We start from the raw sequence: 23,528 nt of genomic DNA, 5'->3' as shown, positions 1-23,528 counted from the left end.
TGGGACAGCTGTCATAGTAGGATACTGACACTACAAATAAGATTTTTTACTCCTCCACCTCCTCCTAGAATAGGCATCTTGAAAAAGCTGTTCAAGCTCTGATAGTTCGCAAGTATTTAAGAGTTTTACATGGAAAAACAGGAACAGCTAGGCAAGAAATAGTACATGGTACATCGTAAAGTTCCTGTTTGCATTAAACCTACACAGGTTTCACTCCCATTCAATCATGGCACTGGAACCCTAAATGTTGAACATAATCCTAAACCATTGTGATTATAGTCTTGCTGATCCAGAGGATTATCTAATATTTAGAAAATTGCTATTTATTTGATAAGAAATGATAAAACTTTAAAAACAATAACATCAATTAATAAAATATATTAACAATGAAAACTGGTATAAACATTAAATAACATAAATTTCTCAATTTTTTCCACCATTTGAGGCCGCAACAGTGGCAAAGTGGTAAGGCATCTGCCTTGCACGCGTTAGCCTAGGATGGACCTTGGTTCGATCCTCTGAGTGTCTCATATGGTCCCCCGAGCTAGGAGCGATTTCTGAGCACATAGCCAGGAGTAACCCCTGAGTGTCACTGGGTGTGGCCGAAAAAACAAAAAAAAAATGTCTCCACCATTTGTCCATAATCTCCTGTAACATGTTTGCATGACATTCACATACAACTGTATGTATACATATATAAAAACAAATAAAAATATGGAATTATTATATGTGCATTGTTATTTTTTTCCTTATCTCTTATGTATAACTTGTAGGCTGCTTTTTTTTTACTGAAAATAGCATTTTATTAAATTATTTACTTTTCATCTTTCTTATAAATAATTGTAAACAATAGTATTTTGCAATACTAAAATTTCTTGAAATTTTCTGAAATATATAATTTCTAACTAATCTTACTTACTATCTCAATAGGTCCAACAACTTTCTTTCTTACTTTCAATGGTGTTTGTTCTTCTATATTCCTGGAAAATAAATATGTAAAATGTGAAGATCACATTTGATATAACTTGATATTTTACATAGTCACTAAAATTTAATTTATTCAATATATCTGCATTAATTAGGGTAAGAACAATGGTATACAACTTGAGGTTTTTTTTCCCATAATCTACCATCAACTATTTAAGTATAGTTAGTGGTACATGCATAACATAATTAATACATGCATATTATTATGCTACCAAAGCCACTATTCATTTATAGTATTTTTTCCATCTTGAAAAAATTAAAATGTTTTCTATAAACAATCACTCCAAAAGCCCCCTCCTCCTCGCAACCTCTGGGAATCACTATTTTATTCTCTGTTTGGAGATCTGACAAATCAATAGAATTAGCATATATTTTGCTAAACTTATTTTACTTGGCATAACATTTTCAGGTTCAACTGTGCTGTAGCTATTTTCTTCCCTAAGCCTGTCCATGGGATCTAGATGGCTTTTTTTTTCTCCTGCTATTCTTCTCTTTCTCCTCCTCCTCCTCCTTCTTCTCCTCTTTCTTCTACTTTTCCTTCTCCTCCTCCTTCTACTTCTCCTTCTCCTTCTTCTCCTCTTCCTCTTTCTCCTACCTGTTCTCTTCTTCCTCCTTTTTTATGTGCTTCATCTTTTGTTACACAGCTGAAAAGTGTTCTATCACACTGAGATACATCTCTGGTTCTTCTAACTTTAATTTTTTAAGGAACCATTATATTGTTGTTCATAATAGGGCATAATTTTAAATTCCCATAAGCCATTATCAATTGGTGATGGGAATGTTGCACTGATGATGGGGGGTGTTCTTTACATGACTGAAACTCAACCACAATCATGTTTGTAATCAAGGTGTTTAAATAAAATGATTAAAAATACATAAAAATAGAATGATGAATAAATTTTTCTTTTATACAATAAAAAAGAGTTCAAAATTTTACATTTTTACTAACAACTGTTATTTTTCTTTTATTATTAATATTTCTAGTATCATAAATAATATTATTTATTTCTCTATAATAGAATTATAATATAGTATATATTATTACATAGCATATAATAATATAATATAATTATAATACTCTAATATTATTTTCTTAGTGGTGTATAGATAATAAATTATAATTATTAAGCTTTGTAACAAATTTCTCAAACTACTGAGAGCTTTGAATGAAAGCTATTTTTTTAAAAAAATATACATTAGATATGTTATGTGTGCTATTAATTTTGTCTTATTAAATTCTCAAAGTCATAGTTTATACTCCAAAGAGGCACAGATGAAAATGTTAAATTTTATTCACTGACTTCTGGCAAATATGCTAAATATGCTAAATACTCCTTATAATTCCACAAAAGGCACACATCCCTAAAACAAAAGTGTGGATAGATCCAAAGTAACTTTGGTAAAAAAAAAATCAAGGAGAAATGAATATCCAATTCCTCTCTTCAGCTAAATAGTATGTTTTTCTATCAGATTTGTAAATGATAAGTCACTTATTCTTATCTCACCAGAAGTTAATGATCTATTTATATTACTGGGCTAGTTTTCTTTCAAATGACTGTGACAAAAACGACTGAAAGTCCCTCGATCCCTGCCACTTCGCCAAATACAAACTTTAGAGCTTTATAATAAAAGAAGTTCTATTCTTTTTAAATTTTGTTTTAGAAACCATGTTTCCTATAAAATCTCATCAAAAGTGTTCAAATTAGGGCTCAGGTAGTTCTTTAACTCCTAACAGCATTGAGAGAGAAGAGCAGATGGAAAAGCATAGTAAATCATCCTTTATAGTTATATATATATATATATATATATATATATATATATATATATCAGCATTAATGAACCAAAGTAGTCTGAAGGATCCTTTCAAGTTTTGCCCCTTACATACCCAAATTTGACACAATTATTATAGTAAGCAGTAAAAATAGATTTTAGACCATTTTCATTTTACATAACCATACACAGTCAGTGAAAAAAATCAGAATCCTACATTTTATTAAATGCATCATGTAGAGTGAAGGATCTGTAAAGAACTGAATTAAAATTATTTTGAAGTTTTCTTTCCCTCTATATATTGTGAATCTTCAGAAAATTCAGTAGAAGATATCCAGAGTACAAAATCCACAAATCCCATAACTGTCTTTGGGTGCTTTTCTAAAATGATTTAACAATAACAATTAGGCTGATGCCCAATAAAATGCAAATAGTCTTATATCTTTAAAAACTTTAAATTTGTTGCTTTAATTTGAGAAAAGCATCAATTAAACATGTAAAATTAAAGTAAAGCTTACCTATATTTTTGAGAATTTTCTTCCATTTCTCCAGTTCTTTCAAAATTTGCCATCTTGTTTACAATTTAATTCTTATAGAAGAAAATTTTGACAAATATGTAACATTTTACTTCTCACAATCAAGAATTCTTTACATTCCTAACCATTTCTGAACATTTTTGCAGCATTTCAACTTGCCTCCTTAATGTTTCTGCATACTACACTTCAACTATTTAGATTTTATCACTAAATTTACATTTTTTTAAATTATTCAGAGCTTAGATATGAAATTAATACAAATTCAACAAATAGAATATATGAGATGAAGCCTAGCAGGTTCCATGCATGGAGTTTGGGGGACTGCGTGTTTTATTCCTATTCTGTCATTGACTTTACTATAATTGATTAAAACCTCTATCTCGAATACAGGCCTAGGGTGTTGGAGGAGGGATATGGAAGGCATTGGAGGTGGGAATGTTGTACTGGTGAAGGGGGTGTTCTTTTTGTGACTGAAGCCCAACCACAGTCATGTTCATAATCACGGTGTTTAAATAAAGATATTATTTAAAAACAAAACCCAAACCCAAAAAACCTCGATAATTATCTCTGTAAAACACTGATGTAGTAGCTTTTGACAGCCATCAATTTAAGAAATATTTCTTCATTCATGACAATATTTTAGAGTTTTTACATATAAAAACTAATAGCTATTAAAATATAAAATAGCTTAAAAACTAGTCATCATTAAAATTACATTGAGCATAATATGCTTTTTCTCTGAATGGCAGTTCAGGATGTTAGCTTTTTTAAGATTTTGTTATATATACATATATATATATATATCTATATATATAATTTCATTTCAATAGCGTCAAGGTCCCCCCTTCCTCTATTTTGTTGCTATGATGAATGGGGTTCCCATCATCATCAGATGTGACACATCTAATTGTGACATTTTTTTTTCAGTTGTGGCTTGAACTTTGGAGGTGGCTTGTATACTTTAGTTATATTTCTTGTGCACTCTTTAATTGTAGTCTCTCTTTATTTTGGGGGTCACACCAGTAGTGCTCAGGGCTTACTCTTGGCTTTGTGCTCAGGGGTCATTCTTGGCAGACTTAGGTGATCTTGAGTTGCTGGGATCAAACCCAGTTTGGTAATGTGCAAGGCAAGTGTCCTACCTGGTGTAATATCACTCCTTTGGTTTTAGTGTCAATGGAAATTGGAGATTTACAGTTTTAGTTGTGGTGTGCCAGAAAATGCACACTTGGTTGTTGTGCTGATGGAAGTGTCACTTGGATAGCATGTGGCATGTGGGGCAATACCAATAATAAAACACATGTCCTCATGAGTTTAATGTACAACTATGTCACTGCTGGGCTCTGTTTAGAGATCAATTAATCTCAGTTGGTAGGACATAGAATATAATATCTATATTAAGATAATTGCCAAAAATTTGGCTTTAAACTATACAGCAGAATTATTACCTCACTGGTGTCTGAAAAATCAATACTTATAGATAGAAGATCTGCCAGAAAGAAACTAGTTTGAACAAATTACAGATATTTTTAGCACCTGAGAAGGGAGGAATGATATAGGTATAATATTTTCTTTTATTTTCAGAAATCAATTACCTTTATAGAAAATGGTCATATTAAACATTTTTACACTTGCTATACTAACTTCATAGCATCTCTAGATATTTCTACTAATAAAAATCAAAGTACTGAACATCTGCATTTTATAGAAAATAAGTTTATAAATATATAATAAGTTTAATAAAATCATAAAGTCATGACAGTAAAATACTTGAGACTTACCTCAGTAAACTCATGCTCTCTTCAACTGTACCAAATTCATGTGTGGCTTCTATCCTCAACGGTCACAATTTCTCAACTATATTACTAAGCTTATTTTCTAATCATACTGTAATATCTGATTATAACAGTAAATTTTCAAAGGAAGCACACTATGTTCTTCATGTCAGGTTGCACTTAGAAAACACCGTGAGCAAAGAAAACTCATTGAGCCATCTCCACTCCTCTACACAGAGTACTTAATTTTTTAAAAAAAATTTAGTCACTATAAAATTACAAAGTTATTTATGATTGGGTTTCAGGCATACGTATCAATGCTAAAACTCTCACCAGTGTCTACTACCTCTACACAAATCCTCCCAACTCCCCATTTTCCTCTCACTTACCTGTCTGCTACTACAAGGAGTGCCTTATATGTATTTTTTTTGTGTATACTTATATTTTTATTGCACTATGATTTACAGTACTGCTGCTAATAGGTCATCAAACATATCTTGTTTTTAAAAATAATATTTATTTAAGAACCAAGTTTACAAATATGATTTTAGTTGGGTTTCAGTCATAAAAAGAACACCCTCCCTTACCAGTGCAACACTCCCACTACCAATACCCCCATAACCCTCCTCCCCCATGCCCTGCATGTATTTGAGACAGGCATTCTACTTCTCTCATTCATTAACATTGTTATGATTGGGGCCGGCGAGGTGGCACTAGAGGTAAGGTGTCTGCCTTGCAAGCACTAGCCAAGGAAGGACTGTGGTTTGATCCCCCGGCGTCCCATATGGTCCCCCCAAGCCATGGGCGATTTCTGAGCGCTTAGCCAGGAGTAACCCCTGAGCATCAAACGGGTGTGGCCTGAAAAAACAAAAACAAAACAAAACAAAATAAAATATGGTTACAATAGTTGTTAGTGTAGTAATTTCTCCAACTGTACTCACACTCTTTATAGTAAACTTCACATTGTAAGCTGCTCCTTCCAGCCCTCCTCTCTGTTCTAACTGGGCATTCTTACAATACTGTCTTTTATTTTTCTTAAAGCCCATAGATGAGTCTATTCTGTGTCTATCCCTCTCCCTCTGACTTATTTCACTCAGCATGATAGTTTCCATATCCATCCATGTGTAGGAAAATTTCATGACTTCATCTCTCCTATGGCTATATAATATTCCATAGTGTATATATACCACAGTTTGTTTAGCCACTCATATGTTGTCCGGCATCTTGGCTGTTTCCAGATTCTGACTGTTGTATATAGTGATGCAATGAATATAGGTGTGCAAAATGCATTTTTGTATTTTGTTTTTGTATTCCTAGGATATATCTCTAGGAATGGCATACCTGGATAATATGGGAGCTCAATTTCCAGTTTTTTGAGGAATCACCATATTGTTTTCCATAAAGGCTAGACTAGACAGCATTCCTAACACATCCCTGCCAGTACTGATTGTTCTTGTTCTTTGTGATGTGTGCCAGTCTCTGTGGTGTGAGGTGGCACCTCATTGTTGTTTTGATTTGCATCTCCCTGATGATTAGTGACGTGGAACATTTTTTCATGTGTCTTTTGGCCATTTGTATTTCATCTTTGAGGACGTGTATGTTCATTTCTTCTCCCCAGTTTTTGATGAGGTTAGATATTTTTTTTTTGTTAAGTTCTGTCAGCACCTTGTATATCTTAGATATTAGCCTCTTATCTGATGGGTGTTGGGTGAATAATTTCTCCCATTCTGTGGGTGGGGTTTGTATGCTAGGCACCATTTCCTTTAAGGTGCAGAAGCTTCTCATCTTAACATAGTTCCATCAGTTTAACTCCGCTTCCACTTATTTGAAGAGTGATGTTTCCTCCTTGAAAATGCCTTTAGTCTCAATGTTATGAAGTTTTTCTATTTACATGTTGTTCTATATGCCATATGATTTCAGGTCTGATACCAAGGTCTTTAATTCATTTGGAGTTGACCTTTGTGCATGGTGTTAAATGGAGGTCTGAATTTGCTTTTTTTGCATGTGGTTGACAAGTTGTCCAAACACCACTTGTTGAAGAGACTTTCCTTGCTCCGTTTTGCATATATAGCCTCTTTGTCAATGATTAATTGATAGTATGTCTGGGAAACATTCTCTGAATACTCAAGTCTATTCCACTGATCTGAGGGTGTCTTTATTCTAATACCATGCTGTTTTAATGACTATTTCTTTGTAATACAATTTAAATTTGGGTAAAGCTCTGCCTCCCAAAATCCTTTTCCCAAGGGTTGCTGTAACTATCCGTGGGTTTTTTTTTTTTTTGTCCCAAATGAATTTCAGAAGTATTTGATCTCCTTCTTTGAAGAATGTCATAGGTATTCTTGATAAAATCTCTCATCAAGATGGGAAGTCAAGGACATCTACCACAAGCCAATGGCAAATATTATTCTCAATGGAGAAAAACTAAAAGCCTTTCCTCTAAAATCTGGCACATGATCAAGCTGCCCTCTTTCAGCACTCCTATTAAACATAATGCTGTAAGTTCTTGCCATAGTGATTAGGCCAGAAAAAGAGATCAAGGGCATCCAGATAGGAAAGGAAGAATTCAAGCTTTCACTGTTTGCTGATGACATGATACTATATTTAGGACAGAATAGTGAGATAGAGAAATAGAATGCCTATCTCAAAGACAGGGAGGGATTTTGGGAGTAGAGAAATTGGGAACATTGATAGCTGAAAAGTTACATTGTTAAGGGTGGTTAAATTTGATGGATGAAATACAACTCTGATCATTTTTAAAACCATATTACATAAATACATTATTTTTAGACAAAAGTTGACTTCTGTCAAAATAACAACTTTAGATATAATGGACAGAACAATTTTTCTCTTTTAAATGTACAGCGTTTTCTTTCTTTCTTTTTTTTTAAATAATTGACTATCTTGACAACACTGTACAACTATCACTGCCTTTTATTTTTCGGAATTAAAAAATGTTAAAACATAACAATAAAGTACAATGTAGAGAATTTAAAGAGAAAGAAAATGTATCCCAACTCATGATTTTAACCAAAAGCATTTTTTTTTTTTGGGCAGCGTTCAGGGGTTACTCCTGGCTCTATGCTCAGAAATCGCCCCTGGCAGGCACAGAGGACCTTATGGGAGGCCGGGATTCGAACCACTGTCCTTCTGTATGAAAAGCATGCATGCTATCTCTCCGGCCCTAACCAAAAGCATTTTTAATGCATTTTATTTCATTTTATTAGTACCCAGATATTTTTTTTTTTAATTTTTTTTTTTTATTTAAACACCTTGATTACATACATGATTGTGTTTGGGTTTCAGTCATAAAAGGAACACCACCCATCACCAGTGCAACATTCCCATCACCCAAGTCCCAAATCACCCTCCTCCCCACCCAACCCCCGCCTGTACCCTAAACAGGCTCTACATTTCCCTCATACATTCTCAATATTAGGACAGTTCAAAATGTAGTTATTTCTCTAACTAAACTCATCACTCTTTGTGGTGAGCTTCCTGAGGTGAGCTGGAACTTCCAGCTCTTTTCTCTTTTGTGTCTGAAAATTATTATTACAAGGGTGTCTTTCATTTTTCTTAAAACCCATAGATGAGTGAGACCATTCTGCGTTTTTCTCTCTCTCTCTGAATTATTTCACTCAGCATAATAGATTCCATGTACATCCATGTATAGGAAAATTTCATGACTTCATCTCTCCTGACAGCTGCATAATATTCCATTGTGTATATGTACCACAGTTTCTTTAGCCATTCATCTGTTGAAGGGCATCTTGGTTGTTTCCAGAGTCTTGCTATGGTAAATAGAGCTGCAATGAATATAGGTGTAAGGAAGGGGTTTTTGTATTGTATTTTTGTGTTCCTAGGGTATATTCCTAGGAGTGGTATAGCTGGATCGTATGGGAGCTCGATTTCCAGTTTTTGGAGGAATCTCCATATCGCTTTCCATAAAGGTTGAACTAGACAGCATTCCCACCAGCAGTGGATAAGAGTTCCTTTCTCTCCACATCCCCGCCAACACTGTTTATTCTCATTCTTTGTGATGTGTGCCATTCTCTGGGGTGTGAGGTGGTATCTCATCGTTGTTTTGATTTGCATCTCCCTGATGATTAGTGATGTGGAACATTTTTTCATGTGTCTTTTGGCCATGCGTATTTCTTCTTTGTCAAAGTGTCTGTTCATTTCTTCTCCCCATTTTTTGATGGGGTTAGATGTTTTTTTCTTGTAAAGTTCTGTCAGTGCCTTGTATATTTTGGAGATTAGCCCCTTATCTGATGGGTATTGGGTGAATAGTTTCTCCCACTCAGTGGGTGGCTCTTGTATCCTGGGCACTATTTCCTTTGAGGTGCAGAAGCTTCTCAGCTTAATATATTCCCATCTGTTAATCTCTGCTTTCACTTGCTTGGAGAGTGCAGTTTCCTCCTTGAAGATGCCTGTAATGTCCTGTAGTGTTTTGCCTATGTGCTGTTCTATATATCTTATGGTTTTGGGGCTGATATCGAGGTCTTTAATCCATTTGGATTTTACCTTTGTACATGATGTTAGCTGGGGGTCTAAGTTTAATTTTTTGCAAGTGGCTATCCAATTGTGCCAACACCACTTGTTGAAGAGGCTTTCCCTGCTCCATTTAGGATTTCCTGCTCCTTTATCAAAAATTAGATGGTTGTATCTCTGGGGAACATTTTCTGAGTATTCAAGCCTATTCCACTGATCTGAGGACCTATCCTTATTCCAATACCATGCTGTTTTGATAACTGTTGCTTTGTAGTACAGTTTAAAGTTGGGAAAAGTAATTCCTCCCATATTCTTTTTCCCAATGATTGCTTTAGCTATTCGAGGGTGTTTATTGTTCCAAATGAATTTCAAAAGTGTCTGATCCACTTCTTTGAAGAATGTCATGGGTATCTTTAGAGGGATGGCATTAAATCTGTATAATGCCTTGGGGAGTATTGACATTTTGATGATGTTAATCCTGCCAATCCATGAGCAGGGTATGTGTTTCCATTTCCGTGTGTCCTCTCTTATTTCTTGGAGCAGAGTTTTATAGTTTTCTTTGTATAGGTCCTTCACATATTTAGTCAAGTTGATTCCAAGATATTTGAGTTTGTGTGGTACTATTGTGAATGGGGTTGTTTTCTTAATGTCCATTTCTTCTTTATTACTGTTGGTGTATAGAAAGGCCATTGATTTTTGTGTGTTAATTTTGTAGCCTGCCACCTTGCTATATGAGTCTATTGTTTCTAGAAGCTTTTTGATAGAGTCTTTAGGGTTTTCTAAGTAGAGTATCATGTCATCTGCAAACAGTGAGAGCTTGACTTCTTCCTTTCCTATCTGGATTCCCTTGATATCCTTTTCTTGCCTAATCGCTATAGCAAGTACTTCCAGTGCTATGTTGAATAGGAGTGGTGAGAGAGGACAGCCTTGTCTTGTGCCAGAATTTAGAGGGAAGGCTTTCAGTTTTTCTCCATTGAGGATAATATTTGCCACTGGCTTGTGGTAGATGGCCTTCACTATATTGAGAAAGGTTCCCTCCATTCCCATCTTGCTGAGAGTTTTGATCAAGAATGGGTGTTGGACCTTATCAAATGCTTTCTCTGCATCTATTGATATGATCATGTGGTTTTTATTTTTCTTGTTATTGATGTTGTGTATTATGTTGATAGATTTACGGATGTTAAACCAGCCTTGCATTCCTGGGATGAAACCTACTTGATCGTAGTGGATGATCTTCTTAATGAGGCATTGAATCCTATTTGCCAGGATTTTGTTGAGGATCTTTGCATCTGCATTCATCAGTGATATTGGTCTGTAATTTTCTTTTTTGGTAGCGTCTCTGTCTGGTTTAGGTATCAAGGTGATGTTGGCTTCATAAAAGCTATTTGGAAGTGTTTCTGTTTGTTCAATTTCATGAAAGAGTCTTGCCAAGATTGGCAGTAGTTCCTCTTGGAAAGTTTGATAGAATTCATTAGTGAATCCATCTGGACCTGGGCTTTTGTTTTTCGGCAGACATTTGATTACTGTTTTAATTTCATCAATGGTGATGGGGGTGTTTAGATATGCTACATCCTCTTCCTTCAACCGTGGAAGATTATAAGAGTCCAAGAATTTATCCATTTCTTCCAGGTTCTCATTTTTAGTGGCGTAGAGTTTTTCAAAGTAGTTTCTGATTACCCTTTGAATCTCTGTCATATCAGTAGTGATCTCTCCTTTTTCATTCCTGATACGAGTTATCAAGTTTCTTTCTCTCTCTTTCTTTGTTAGGTTTGCCAGTGGTCTATCAATCTTGTTTATTTTTTCAAAGAACCAACTTCTGCTTTCGTTGATCTTTCGGATTGTTTTTTGAGTTTCCACTTCGTTGATTTCTGCTCTCAGCTTTGTTATTTCCTTCTGTCTTCCTGTTCTTGGGTCCTTTTGTTGAGCATTTTCTAGTTCTATTAGCTGTGTCATTAAGCTACTCAGGTAAGCTCCTTCTTCCTTCCTGATGTGTGCTTGCAAAGCTATAAATTTTCCTCTCAGTACTGCTTTTGCTGTGTCCCATAAGTTCTGAGAGTTTGTGTCTTTATTGTCATTTGTTTCCAGGAACCTTTTTATTTCCTCCTTGATTTCATCTCGGACCCACTGGTTATTGAGCATGAGGCTGTTTAACTTCCAGGTGTTAAAGTGTTTCTTCTGAGTCCCTTTGGAGTTCACAAATAATTTCAGAGCCTTGTGGTCAGCGAAGGTAGTCTGCAAAATTTCTATCCTCTTGATCTTATGGAGGTATGTTTTATGTGCCAGCATGTAGTCTATCCTGGAGAATGTCCCATGTACATTGGAGAAGAATGTGTATCCAGGTTTCTGGGGATGGAGTGTCCTATATATATCCACTAGGCCTCTTTCTTCCATTTCTCTCCTCAGGTCTAGTATATTCTTGTTGGGTTTCAGTCTGGTTGACCTGTCCAGTGTTGACAAAGCCGTGTTTAGGTCCCCCACAATTATTGTGTTGTTGTTGATATTATTTTTCAGATTTGTCAGCAGTTGTATTAAATATTTTGCTGGCCAGTACCCAGATATTTTTACTAAGACTGATGAATGTGCTTTATGAATTATTCTAGAATGTTTATATGAGGATAAATGGTTCTCTTTATAGCTTTTACAGGTGTATAAAGGTGTGCTGTGATTTTTATGGTACACATGAAGAAAATAACTTCATGAGTGTGTGCTGTGGTTAGACGCCTTCTGTTAGACCATCTTTGGTTGATACTTGTACGTTAAGAGCACTGTTAAAGCTTGAGACTTTGGGTTATCCTAGCAGACAGATAAGTTCTATTACTTCATTTTATGGTCTAAACAAAATAAAAGTTCATATTAATAAGTAAATAAATATTTATAGGAGTTATATAGTAATGTGGGAGTTATATTTATAATATTTTAAAAGACTTCTGTACTATTTCTTATAGTTTCTATATGATAGCATGTTATGGTTATATAAATAATAAATACACAAACATATATTTATATAATAAATGAGAGTTTTATAAATAAATTGCTATACTTATATAAATAGTTATATTTATAATATTGGAGTTATGTTTAATATTTTAAGAAATGTCTGCCCTGTTTCTCATAGTTTCTATCTGATAGCATGGTTTATTTTTATCCAATACATTTTAAATGCAATGTTAGGTAAATTTAATGTGTACCATGTTTTACTCTTTTTCTAAAGTGTTTTTGGGCCACATTCCTGAGTCTGTACTCAGGAATTAGTCTTGATGTTTTACAGAGAACTATCTGATATATTGGGGAATCAAACCTTGGTCACAACATATAAGTGTCTAACCTACTGTACTATCTCTCTAGAGACCTTACAATGTGTTATTTTGATATATTTATATATTGTAATGTATCTCTGTAGTTTTACTTATTTCACATAATTGTACCATTTGCTATTGATATTCATCATTCTATGGGTTAGATTAACTATGGGCCATATAGCAATCATTGCAAGCTATCCATTTCAACAGCATCAACATGGTACCTCTCTACACTTCATTAATTGGTAACTATAATTTTCCTATATTGATTAATTTAGGCCACACCTGGGTGTATTCATGGATTACTGTTGTTCTGCAATCAAGGATCACTGATGGCAGTGCTGGGGGACCATATTAAGTGTCAAAAACTGAACCTAAGTTAGCCAGATGCAAGCCTTTATTTATTATTTTACTTTAAAAATTAATTCTAGAAATGCAGAATTTTCCATCACATCATAGTGCTAATGAACAGTAGTAACATTTTAAGGTGTCTTATATACATATATTTTGTGTATACATCATTTTGATACATAGTTATTAATTGTTCCATAAGAGTTCTAATGCATACAATAAGATAGAAAGCTAAATGTGTATTGCACAGGATAATTTTTCTAGCAGCTGAAAAGAACACTTGGACTTAAAGTGGTTTCCACCTTACAGAGGAGAGTGCTGAGGTTAGTCCGCAGAGGATAGTTATGATTTCAATAAGTGGATAGATATGTGTGGAGGAGGACAAGCTCATAATTTTAGGAATGCAAAATTAAATTATTTTACAACCTAAGTAGAACAGAGAGTTCATGCGGAAATAAAGAAAGAGATAAGCAAGTTCAGATTATTGCAATCAATGAACCCTTTCTTTAGGCTACCTCTACTAATTTTCTGAGAATGAGAGAGAGAGGCACAATGGTATCTGACAAAATTAACATAACGCTATGTTTCTATGGGTAGAAAGAATAGATTTTGGGGAAAAGGGGATTCAATTAGAACCATTATGCTATAGTTTGTTAGTTATGAGAAGAACATTGAGGAATATATTTTTTCATACTTTAGGTAATATGGTTAAAAATGTTAATATTCATGGTTTTGATGCAGTTACTATACTGTTACTATCACCAAACTGCCTAAGATGAAAGGTAAATTACTTTTCAAAGGTTATTTGATATTGCATATTTCCTTGTATTGTTTCTCAAGAGAGCATGGATGAGAGAGTGTTTTTATTTGACCTTCTCCAGCCTGACATATTTTGGTTAACATGATGCCTTTCAGTTCCATTCAAGATGCAGCAAAATGCAAGATTTCATCAATTATTATAATTGCATAACATTTCAATGTATCTATATCTACCACTAATTCTTTATTCATTCACCCTTTCTTTCATCTTCAAATTGTTTCCATGTTTGGGGTACAGCAATGTAAACATGAACAGAGGTGTGTATACATATTTTTGAGGTTTGATTTTTGTGTTTGTTTTCTGGGTAGATGCCAAGAAATAAAAGTGTTGGATCATATGGAAGCTCTTTTCTTAATTTGTTGAGCCATCTTCATGTTTTTTCCCCAGAAGCCATACTAGATGACATTCCCACTGACAGTTGGAAGAGAGTTCCTTTGTCATCACATCCCCATCAACATTCTTTTCCCTCCAGTCTTACCTATGCCATTTTTATTGGTGTGAGGTGATCTCATTGTTATTTTAATTTACATTTTCCTGATGTAATCTGAACATTACAGTAATGTGATAAACATTTTTCAAATGCCATCTAGCCTGCCATATGTTCTCTTTGGGGGTATTAGCTTTGTTGTTCTTGTTGTATTTTATGTATTTTGTATATTACCACTTCATCTGTTGGATAGTGTGGAAATACCTTCTTAGATTAGAGAGGATATCCTTTTATTTTATAATATCTTTTATTTATTTCAATATTGGGGGAGATCTGACAATACTTGGTTATGATTTACAAAGTATTCACAAAGTTTAACTCCAAAAAAAACCTAAAAACCCCATCAAAAATGGAGAGAGAAAATGAACAGACACTTCTCCGAGGCAGACCAACTGATGGCCAACAGGTATATGAAAAGTGCACATCATCACTTATTATTATGGAAATCCAAATCTAATTAACAATGAAATATCATCTTACACCTTGTAAGGATGGGACACAACAAAAATAATGATATGTTGGTGGGGATGTGATGAGAAAGAAACTATGTGGTTAGAAAGAAACTATGTGCTGAGAAAGGTGGAAATGCTGCCTGGTCCAGCCCTTATGGAAAATAGTATGGAGGGTTCTCTGTAAATTCAAAATTGAGCTGGCACATGGCCTAGCAATCCCACTTCTTCATATCTATCTGCAGTACAGAAAAACATTCATTCAAAAGGATATATACACACTGTTATTCACTGCAGCTAAGACTTGCAGTCAACCTAGATTTCCAACAACAGATAAGTGGATCATGAAGATGTGATACATTTATACAGTGGAATACTACCTATCTGTAAGGAATTATGAAATCATACAATTTTTCCCAATATGGATGGAATTAGAAAATATATTATGTAAAATGAAGTAAGCCAGAATAAGGAGGATAAATACTGAATGATATCAGTTATATGTGTTTTTTAGAATAACGTAATGGAGAAATACAATGCATAAATGGAAATTTTCTCAAATTCTTTGGCTTCAGAGTATAGTGAGGAGAAGGAAAGAAACTGAGTAGAAGAAGAGAAACACAAATATGAAAGGATAGGAACCAGGGGCCAAGTGGTCTCAGGTGCAGTGGTACTGTTAAAGGACAGAACTAAATATTCAAGCCAAAGGCAACAACAACAGAATCTAGAAACTCAAACTTTAACAATCTAAAATTAAAATGGGCCTGTTGTACTGGCTGGCTAGGGAAAAGGGGGAGGTGGTATGGGATGCACTTGGCGAACATTGGTGGAAGTCGACCACTGGTGTTGAGATTGGGCCTTATTCATTTTATGTCTAAAATCTAACCATGAAAGACTTTGTAAATCACAACATGTAAAATAAAATAAAATGTACAATGAATTAAAGCAAATCATATATTAAACCAGAATAAGGAATCTATGTAGTAAGGACAGATCATTTGGAATTAAAAGAGAACAATGAAAAAGAACAAAGAGATAAAGGAAGAGTATAGTCCTCTTTATTATTGTAGTATTAAGAGAGGGGGTAGAAGGCTTATTTAAAGATAAAATGATAAAGTAGCATATATTTAGTATTATTTAAAAAATTAGGCATACTGATTTACAATGCACTTAATGATCGGGCTTCATGCATAACAGTCCAGCACAACTCCCTTCCCACAGTACCCACTTCTCTCCAATATTATACTAGTGTCTCCTTCATCCTAAACTTTCTCTTTCACACCTTTCCCCTCCTGCCTACCTAGTTTCTGTTGTCTTTGGTTACTTATTATACCTCTACTTTGCTTCTTTATATTACACATATGAGAAAAAGGAGTTTGTGTTTGTCCCTCTTTTTCTAACTTTACTTAACATGATATTCTCCAGAATAAAAAATGGTAAACTTTTTAAAAAGGGATAGTGTAAACATAAAATATGAAATATATAAAAATGCTGAGAAGAAATACTTGGCTTTGGTCTTAGCAATGCTAGTTTTGGAAGGACATCAAATACATAATGAACAACAGTGAACATAAACAAATGGGCCTACAGTCAAGAACAATGTACCTGGACAGCAAAACAACAACAACAACAACAACAGAATGAGAAGTTAACATGCAGAATGGGAGAAAATATCTTCAAACTATATATATGGTAAAGGCAAAAATCTATAATTTATTATAAAAAGTCATACAACTAAGAACCTAGAAAGGAAACAATTGGAAAAAAATAGGTATAGGAAATAGTCACATCTCCAAAGAAGACATACAAATATCTATCAGGAAAAGTGGTAAACCTAATTATAAAGGCACTTAAGTTGAATAAGGAATATCAAAAATTATATGATTCAAAAATATAAAATAATATATTGATATATTTGTTTAATTTTTATAGTTATTAACATTAAAATTTATCATCATGCTACACAATGTCAACATGATAAGCCATATCCATATTTTTGGTGCTGGGGAATAACCTTAGGGCCTCACGTATCTAAAGCATGCATTTAATCACTGAACTTTATATTCAGTTTAACTTTAAATATTTTGAGCCAGACTTCCTTCAAAGAAAAAATTTCATTGGTAACGTTTCACACTTTTTTTTGAAAGAATTGTGAAAAAAGAAGTTTGAGGTCTCAAAATTCTTTTTAAAATAAACGTTATTTATTTATTTATTTATTTATTTATTTATTTATTTATTTGTATTTAAGCCACATCCAGCTGTGCTCAGTCAGAGGTTGCTCCTGGCTCTGCACTCAGAAATCACCCCTGGCTGACTGGGGTCTACATAGGATGCTAGGAATCAAACTGGGTTGGCAGCATGCAAGGCAAAAGCCCTATTGCTGTGCTATCTCTCTGGCCCAGAGATATAAAAAATTCTTAAGGATAAAAATTCAAAATAATATATGATTCATAGATATAAAAAAGAATATAAAATATGGAGAAAATAAAAAATATTGTGGGAAAGCATCTTAGTATTTCAGTTGTCTAAAATAGATTTATCAGATAAATTATATTGCATAGTGACTAAAAGACATTAGTAGTTGTCAGTGTTGAGTATTATGATTCTTCAGTCATTAAATTAAAATTGTCATTATTGTTTCAATAAAAATTTAGATTTTTCAATATTGGAAGTTTATATGGGCTATTTATATACAGAAAAATGGTAATTTTATCATCAGATCTTCAGTATCAGTACAAAGTACATATACAATCAAATCACCCTTAACATGTTGGGTGCTTAGAGTAATACAAAATTAAAAAAAAACATTTTTTAAGAAAGTACTTATTAATGATATATGTCTTCTTTTGCTTTAAGAATCAAGTTTTCAATCAAATTTTCAGTAGGCTCTGCCTACATTTCCCCAGAACTCTAATCTTTGTACCTCTAAAATCCATGGGAATAGAGTGGTTAGTTTATTTTGGTGTGAGCCTAAGTGAATGTTTTTTTAGTGACTCTAAAAAAAAAAAAAACATTTAAAATTCGCCCACTCTGGAACTGTTTTGCCAAGACAAACTTGAAGCCACAAAAGATTTAGGGTTGGTTCCAAATTGGAACCTGTAAGAACTCTATGGAACTTAACTCAGCAAAGATTTCATCTTTAACAGAAATTCAGAATATTAGACATGAGAATTCAAAGTACTTTTCCAGACCCAAGAGCATTTGGGATAAAACCACAGAACTCTTTTAAGGATACTTCCCAAGTGAAGTCTATCCTTCAAGAGAAATGAAAGAATAGCAGATCTCTAAGGAGACTAGGGTCTTTGGTCAGGGCAGGAATCTGACTCTGCCTTTGCATAATTTTGTATCTTGACCCAGTATAGTCTCTTCATGTTTACTTTTCTTCCTAGTAAAGTAAGAAATTCTAACGGTGACTAATTGTTTTCCATTAGTTATTTGCACATTAGAACAAAATGTTAGCAATAGTTAAGAGAACATTTAGTATGATTGAGTGAGCAGTTTCTTCCGTGCTAAGTTTCTATTCTGAGAATCATTTTGATATGCACTGTAAATATATTTTCCAGAAACTTCAAACACACATTATTTCATTTAATCATTAGCTTATGAGTTCCATTAAAAAAGTAGCAGGGGAGAATGGGAGAAAAAAGAGGGAATTAAAGGTTAGAAAACTTAAAATAACATTAGAAATTTAATGCAACTATTAAAGTGCAAAGCCAACTTCTCTACTCTAAAACCTACTCTCTTAATCATTGCCCTGCACTGCTATTCTATCTGTTTGATAGTCCTAATGTCTACATGATACTAATTCTTACTTTTTTAAATTTTTTTATTTTGTTACTGTGGACAGTAATCAAACACAGAGCCTGAAATATGACAAAACAACAACAACAACAACAAAAACCAAAGAAACCTTGCCAAACCAGTCCTCTTTGAGAAAGTATTCATTTAACTTCTTTCTATTTCTTGATGGGTTTATTTATGATTGAGCTTTGTGAGTGCTTTAATGTATGGTGGGAATTTATTTTCCGCATTTTGTAGGCTCTCTTTTTATTTAATAGATTCTGGTTTAGTTTAGAATCCACTTGGTTTAACTTCTGTTATACTTATTTACAAAATTCTAGATGAAGGAAATGTATTTCTCCAGAACAATGTTGTTCTTATTTCATAATGTTTCATAATATCAACTATTAAAGATTACATTGATATAACTGATATGCAATATCTCAGGTTTTTGGGCATTCATAAATGTATTTTGGGTTGGAGAGATTGTATAAAGAGAGAATAGAGAGAAAGTATGGCGCTGTTAATGCAAACAGGTTCTTGTTACCATCACTGCAGATTCAGAGCCACGAGATGAATCCATGATCTCAGAGCAACTAGTTTGATAGAGGCAAGAGAGCCAGAAGGACAGAAGAAAGCCTCGCAAAAGTTGTGGCTTTTCAGATAGAATTCTAGTGGGGAGAGGTTTTTCCTCTCTCTTTTAAATTTCTTTAAATTAATAAGATAAAAAATAAAATAAATTAATAAGATAAAAAACTTAAAATATGTCTTTCCTTAAGATTAAGTGCAGCTTGTGTGTTAGACAGAAGTTAGTTCTCAGATAATTTCTTTATGGTCTCTCTTTCTGAGGATAGTTAACATGTATCTATGTGGTGCCAGACCTTAATCAGTAATATGTGATGTTAACCCATAGACAGTAATATCCTGCTTCTAGGTCCCTATTTCTTTCTCCTCTCCTCTCCTCTCCTCTCCTCTCCTCTCCTCTCCTCTCCTCTCCTCTCCTCTCCTCTCCTCTCCTCTCCTCTTATTCTCTCCTCTCCTCTCCTCTTATCCTCTCCTCTCCTCTCCTCTCCTCTCCTCTCCTCTCCTCTCCTCTCCTCTCCTCTCCTCTCCTCTTATTCTCTCCTCTCCTCTTCTCCTCTCCTCTTTTCTTCTCCTCTCCTCTCCTCTTCTCCTCTCCTCTCCTCCTCTCCTCTCCTCTCCTCTTTTCTCCTCTCCTCTCCTCTCCTCTCCTCTCCTCTCCTCTTCTCTCCTCTTCTCTTCTCTTCTCTTCTCTTCTCTTCTCTTCTCTTCTCTTCTCTTCTCTTCTCTTCTCTTCTCTTCTCTTCTCTTCTCTTCTCTTCTCTTCTCTTCTCTTCTCTTCTCTTCTCTTCTCTTCTCTTCTCTTCTCTTCTCTTCTCTTCTCTTCTCTTCTCTTCTCTACTCCTCTTCTCTTCTTCTCCTCTCTTCCCCTCCCCTCCCCTTCCCTCCCCTCTCCTCTCCTCTCCTCTCCTCTCCTCTCCTCTCCTCTCCTCTCTTCTCCTCTCCTCCCCTCTCCTCTCCTCCCCTCCCCTCCCCTCCCTCCCCTCCCCTCCCCTCCCCTCCCCTCCCCTCCCCTCCCCTCCCCTCTCCTCTCCTCTCCTCTCCTCTCCTCTCCTCTCCTCTCCTCTCCTCTCCTCTCCTCTCCTCTCCTCTCCTCTATCCTCTGACTTTTATCCTCTACTTTAATGGTAGAGGAGGTAAGTACACTCACTATATACAGATGACCCCAGTTAGATCTGGAATCTTATGGTCCTCTAAATTTACTGAATATGGCTTGAATCCTCTTCCTAAAATCTCACTTGATAAGAAAGATGTATTTTAAGAGAACCTCTGAATATTATTGAAAATTAGATTAAAAGTATATCTACTAAAAGAAACCACTTTTATTAAATCGTTAATAGGATTGGGGTGTTGTAAAATGCACCTAGGATTTATTGTAATTAGGTCTAGCCAGACATATCATATGGAAATTACTATCATGAAAGAAGTTTACATTTTTAAATTTCTAGAAGCACAGACATGCCACTCCACATGGGGATGTTAAAGGAAGTACCAGGATTGGTCAGGAAGCAGGAAAATCAATTCATTAGGGCTTTTATTAGGATTCCACAGGAAAAGTAAGTCAAACACGACAAACAGGCTTAAAATAATAATTTCACTAAATTTTGGAGGATAAGGCTGTCTCTAGTTGACTGAAGTTGGGGTTGCTCAATCATGAGCTTAGGGCTTGACCTGCATGCTGTTGAAGTTCTTTCTAAATTTCAGGATTAGCTCTTTCATATATGGAAGGAACATTCCAGGATAAATGTTTTTGCTAACTTTAGACATTAGCTAAATCTGGAAGCATCAATCAGGAGTCTGGGTCAACAAGGCATCAAAATAACTTAGAAAACAAATCACTTATCCAAGGGAAGGTGCTGTGCAGTTGCTATAAACCAGGACACATTCACAAATTCATACATTAATTGTATTCGTAGCACACTTGGACAAGTAGCTACTTATATACTGACCACTTTCTGAGGTCATGTGCTAAGTTGCATTATTTCTTAAGGAGTAAAAGCCATTTATATAAACAATAAGTTTTATACTTACCTGGCAGGGGAGATACTATAATCATGAAGGTAGTTTCCCCAGGGCGAAGCTTATCCATTGCACTCCAGATGTGCTGACCCCTGGAATTTCCCCAAATGTGGGAAACTCGATTGCATAATTTGTGGTAGTGGGAGACTGTGTTTGCGCTCTCCCCTGATTAAAAAAAAAAACAGTAAGTTTATATATTTTGTTCAACTAAACATGTTCAGAAACCCTGATTAATACAAATTATTTCAATCTTCATGATTCTTGACTTCTGCTTTTGTTTAAGATTTATTAAGATTATTTACAAGAGATGACTACAGAAATAGGTTAATGACTACATTTGTGGTCTTTCATGTAAGTTTTACAGTCTCTTTGAATCTACTATCTCTACTCTTTTTTTAAAAATATTTTTTGTTGTGACCAAAGTGAATTACAAATCTTTCACAGTAATATTTGAAGTACATAGTGACATTGCTATCTTTACTCTTGAGTCAGATATCTTCTTTAGTGGAGCAAACCTTTATTATGATTTTCTTGTCAACAAATAAATACTGCTCATCTGTATGGTTTGCATGTTCCAACATTGATCCACTAGGACTGCCAGAAGTTACTAAGAACTGGCAGGTGTCTCAAACAAAGACACAAACAAGCAAGCAAACAAAATTAAAATTGTGATCATCACCTCTCTTCTTTAAGAAAAGAATCTATCTAACTTTTGTTCCAACTGTAGAGTTGGAATTTTAGGTACTTAAAAAAAAAGTTCAATGGAATTTAGAATATATCACTGAAAATGTTAATCCTCCCAATCCATGAATAGGGTATGTGTCTCCATTTCCTGTGTCCTCTTTTACTTCTTGAAGCAGTGTTTTGTAGTTTTATTTGTTACGGACCTTCACCTCTTTAGTTTTGTTAAATCCAATGTATTTGAGTTTTTGTAGTATTATTATAAATGGGATTATTTTTAATGTCTATTTCTTTGTATAGGTCCTTTACCTCTCTAGTTTAGTTGAATCCAATGTATTTGAGTTTCTGTAGTAATATTGTAAATGGGATCATTTTTTAATGTCTATTTCTTCTCTATCATTAATTGCATATAAGAAATTCATTTATTTTTACATGTTAATTTTGTAACCTGCCATTTTGCTATACTATATTTATTTCTAGAAGCTTTTTGGTAGAGTCTTTAGGATTTTATACAGTATGTCATCTGCAAACAGTGAGAACTTGGCTCTTTCCTTTTCTATCTGAATGCCGTTGATATCTTTTTTCTTGCCTGATTCTTATGGCAAGTAATTCAGTATGATGTTGAATAGGTTTATCAAGTGAGGCAGCCTTGTCTTATGCCAGATTTTACAGAAAAGACTATTAGTTTTTCCCCATTGACAATAATGTCTATCATGGGCTTGTAAATGGCCTGACTATATTGAGAAAAGTTCCTTCCATTCACATCTTGTTGAGAGTTTCTATCATAAAAGGGTGTTGAACATTATCAAATGCTTTCTCTTCATCTATTGATATGATCATATGTTTTTTCTTTTTCTTTTGCTAATATCATGTATTACATTATTTGCTTGTATATGTCATACCATCCTTGCATCTCTGAAATGAATCCTATTTGGTCATGGTGTATGATCTTAATGAGACATTGGATCCTATTTGGTAAAATTATGTTGAGGATATTTCATCAGGGACTTTAGTCTGTAGTTCTCTTTTTTGTGTAATCTCTGTCTACTTTCGGTATTAGTGTAATATAAGCTTTTTAAAAACTAGTTGGGGATGTTTCTGTTTCTTCAGTTTCCTGAAAGATACTGAAAAGGATTGGCCTTAGGTTTCCTTCAGATATTTAAAAGAACTTAATAGTGTATTCATCCAGGCCTGGGTTTCTTCTTCTTCTTCTTCTTCTTCTTCTTCTTCTTCTTCTTCTTCTTCTTCTTCTTCTTCTTCTTCTTCTTCTTCTTCTTCTTCTTCTTCTTCTTCTTCTTCTTCTTCTTCTTCTTCTTCTTCTTTTTTTTGAGAGGGGGAGTCTTTTGATTATCATTTTAATTTTCTCAATAGTGACAGGTCTGTAAAGATATGCCAGACTATCTTGTATCAAAATTGGAAAGTTATTGGAATCAAGAATTTATCCATTTATTCCAGGTTCTTTTGTTGTGTGGCATAAAGTTTCTCAAATTACCTGATTGTCCTT

The 23,528-nt window shown here is 34.3% G+C and overlaps 1 non-coding gene across 1 annotated transcript; it reads left to right on the top strand.

The window, feature by feature from the left end:
- Window positions 1-21,347: 21,347 nt before the first annotated feature.
- LOC126026823 (U1 spliceosomal RNA) lies at window positions 21,348-21,511 on the top strand. The gene has a single exon (XR_007502037.1). It is a non-coding gene; the product is annotated as a U1 spliceosomal RNA (small nuclear RNA).
- The last annotated feature ends 2,017 nt before the right edge of the window (window positions 21,512-23,528 follow it).

The sequence above is a fragment of the Suncus etruscus genome, chromosome 13 (assembly GCF_024139225.1).
Source record: "Suncus etruscus isolate mSunEtr1 chromosome 13, mSunEtr1.pri.cur, whole genome shotgun sequence".
NCBI classification, from domain to species: domain Eukaryota; kingdom Metazoa; phylum Chordata; class Mammalia; order Eulipotyphla; family Soricidae; genus Suncus; species Suncus etruscus.
The sequence above is the reverse complement of the archived record's forward strand: the minus strand, read 5'-3'. Positions and strand labels throughout refer to the sequence as shown.